Raw genomic sequence first — 4,105 nt, 5'->3', positions numbered from 1 at the left:
ATTTCAATAAGCAATCCTGAAAATATTCGGGGTGCTTAACTGTTTTCCAGGTGTATATAAACGTTAGCTGATATAGTGACTATTCACCTGCTGTCTTGAAATTGTAAATCGATAAATTTATACATGGGAAAAGAACTTGGAAATTTAATATAATTTTGCTTAAAGATGGACATTTTGTAAATGAAGGTAAAATAAAATTCAGTAAATTAATAACTAGAATAACGGTTAGGTCTAAAAACAGGTGAAAAGTCTAGAACGTTTTGTTTTTATAATTGAAAAATAAATTACATAAACAAAACAGTATTAAAATTATGACAGAATGGAAAGGGAAGATGAATGAACAAAATAAATTCAAAAGTATTGTCATGAATATTTTCGCAATTCATATAAATTGGAAGGTAATATGTTACACAATTTGATTTAAACATATTGCTGAAAACAAAAATGTCTCAACTTTCAGCTATAAATATAGCTCAAGGAAATGTTAAAAGAACTAAGAAGTTTGAAAGTAACAATTGAATTTGTTAAAACTTTTTTGAGAAGTTTTAAATGATTATATTGTAAACTCAGTAAGCGATGAATATAGAACTGAAACATTTTCAACAATATTAACACAAGATAATACAACTGTCATTCTAAAACAAGATAAAATACAAAACGATACCCGTCAATTTATTATATACTGCATGTATATATACAAACAATGATCTCTTATTAACAGTGAAGGTGCTACAAGAGAGAGGAGTAGCTGCCAACCCAAATTTTTATATCGCCCCAGTTTGCCCCCCAAAAGTTACTCCTACACGCATAGAGCAAATCCAATGTAAATATCAAGAAAACATATTCTCACGCACACTACTGTTTTACGGGATTTTTTTTTCTTGTATTCTAGAAGTCAACCAGATATATCCTACAATAATACCCTACTTTATTATACTAATACTGCATTAAATAGTTATATATTTTATTAAATAGTTCTCAAAAGAACATAACTCGTCAATTCACTTTTAAAGGGACTTGTTATTCCCCCCCCCAAAAAAAACAAATTGCTAGATATGCTAGAATGGTCAAAAACCTTCTGATCCATTCCAAAATCTGTGAGTACTTTGGGGCTTCAAAACTCAATACCATGTACTTTTCAACGTTGGCTCAACGTGATTTAGCACATTAAATTTTGGGGGAAAAAACGAGTTCCTTTAAAATTATACATGAGTATAAGATGTTTTGTTTTGCCCCCAAATATTTGGCTTGCTCCCACGTGCTTCCCCAACATTTTGGTGCTGGCGCCGCCACTGCTTATTAATAAATGAAGTTTTAAAAATAGGCTTTATAACATTTATGATACTATGCTAAAAAAGAAAATACCATAGCACATTTATTATTACTGGACATTGAAAAAGCTATTCATATGCTCTCTTGGACTTTTTAAAATAAATTTGTACATATATGTCGCTTTGGAAAATCACTTGACAGTGGATAAGTGTGTTTGATAAAGACTGTAAATTTAAAATGATTCAAAATGAATTTTTAAGTAACTTTCTTTAAATTAAGAAAGTTGGTAGGCAAGAGTCCCTTTTTTCCCGATTTATTTACTATAGCTATAGGAATACTAAGAAAAGTATTGATAAATAATTGAAATATTTGTATAATAATAACAAATACGTTTCTTGCATTTTTCTATATGCAGATGATACAACAATTTTTATACGGAACTGAGATACACTAAATTTATTAAGGAGGTTATGCAATTATTCAGGTTTGAAATTAAATTTTTACACAAAATCAAAGCAGCCTGGGTTAGTAAAAATAGAAACGGCGTTTTTATTTTAAATGATGAGGAACAGTTACAGTGCGTAAAATCTTTGGAGTATTTAGGTAGAGAATTTTTTAGATAGTGTGGAATAGTTACAGTGGCGTCCCCCCGCTGGGACAGTGGTAAGTCTACGGAGCTACATCGCTAAAATCAGGGGTTCGATTCCTATAGGTGGACAGAGCAGATAACCCGATGTGGTTTTGCTATAAGAAAAACAAACAAACAAAGTTACAGTGGCACAGCGGCATGTCTGCGGACTTATACCGCCAGAAACCGGCTTTCGATACACGTGGTGGGCTTTGTGTTTAATAATAAATATCAACTGAAACATCATATACTTGATTACAATTACTGATATAACTTATGAACTCAAATTAAAGAAATGTTTAAAGTTAAAAAATAATAGTAGGTTAATAGGAAAAATTGCTGAAATGATAAATCTAATATTAACAAAATCGTTTTAATGGGATATTTACAAAGTCAATCTTCCCTTGAACAAAAGTTAATTAATGTATTTTACCATTCTAGTTGGGATAATAAACCAGACAGTATAAGTAGAAAATTTATTATTAAAATATATAAGCACTAGAGTTTAAATATGATATGGCTTGAATCTTTTATAAAAGCTATAAAAATTACTTGAATTCGCAATAAAATGTGTCTGTAAAAGAAATTATAAATATTATTCAGAATGTTTTTGTTTGTTTTTTGTGGAAAAATGAGTTACTCACTTGGGCTAATTTTATTGAAGGTGTATAATAATAAATTAAGAAACAATATTTATCAAAGAATGAAAAGTTAAAAAATATATGTAGGTCTCTAGTCTTGGATGAAAACGAAATATTTATATAAATGACTTAGTCTCAGATAAAGAAGTTTTAATAATTATGGGGATTTATAAATACATGTAACTTTAGCCCTATGTAACTGATTATTGGAGAATACCGAACATAACTGAGAAATACATAAATAATAAATATAAAATGCAAAACAGAAAAATGAAATGAAATTATCATTTTATACGAAATGCAATAGAAATTTTCTTAAAAGCTAAGAAAAAAGGTGTACAATCTATATAAATATAATAATTGTACTGTCTGTTGTATGTGCATGTGACTACTTCGCAAGGTGTGGATGGATCTTCACCAGAATTGGTATGTTCATTAGGTTCATGGGGAGACACATACAGATTTTCAGTTTTACGTTTTGCGGTTTTTATGGCCATTTTTGCTTTCTTACAATTACATGTAAGAGAAGCAACTTTTCATGTCCTAAGATAACGTTTCATTAATCACGAATTTACATAACTTCAGTCCAGGGGACGGGTACTCCAGCTAGTATTGTAATATCTTTCTAGAAAATAAAATTTAAGATATAGAGCTAAAACTTTTAAAAATATAAAATGTCTTTTTTTTCAAAAATGTTATTAAAGTATTGGACATTTGTATTAATCAAAAATAATAATTTGTATAATCAAATAAGAAGTTCATCTAGAAAATTAAACATTGGTAGTGTTTTTTTTTAATCAAACGGGCTTCCAGGGAATAATAAAGTGTATCTTTATGATGAGAAGAAATTAGAACATGCTGTTTAATCATGTAAGTAAATAAGTTTTTGTGGGAATGAATTAAAATCCCATATTTTTGTAAAAGATAAAAAATATATATATTATTAACTTAAGCAACTTTGTTTTTGTAAAAACAGATAAATTATTACAATTTGATACAGTTTTAAATTATACTAGATCACGTTGGGTCAACCATTATTCAGAGGTTATGAAGAATTCCAGCTAATTTCAATATTGCACCGAAATGAAGGTTTATTTTGAGATGATTTAATTAAATATTTCAATCCATTCATGTTATTCATGATTCAAGAAAATATATTTGATTGTTGATCAGGAGTAAAAGGAAAGACCATTTCATTTTTCAAAAAAGTGAAGTAAGAAGTTTCGTAAAGAGCGCGAACGGTAGTATGAATGATTTTTTGACTGAGAAAATAAGCAAAAACAAACAAACAAACAATCTCAGAGTTTTAGTAGTATATAGATAGATTTTTCAAGATCTTGTTTTTGTCATTTTACGCCTTTTAATGAAGATGGGAACATTGACAGGGAAATAATATAATAGACAATGATTGGTGAGAGGTTTTCGTTTCTAAACTTTTGTTGTTGTTCTCGACTTGATTTTGATTTTATTACCTCGTCTCCATAGTTACTATTTGCAAATAGTAAATAATATTGTAAGTCCATTTTATTGTTGTTCTTTCTACGTGCCGTTATAACACATTTTC

Source organism: Limulus polyphemus, unplaced genomic scaffold (genome assembly GCF_000517525.1).
Source record: "Limulus polyphemus unplaced genomic scaffold, Limulus_polyphemus-2.1.2 Scaffold122, whole genome shotgun sequence".
In the NCBI taxonomy this organism is placed as follows: domain Eukaryota; kingdom Metazoa; phylum Arthropoda; class Merostomata; order Xiphosura; family Limulidae; genus Limulus; species Limulus polyphemus.
Note: the sequence above shows the minus strand (reverse complement) of the source record.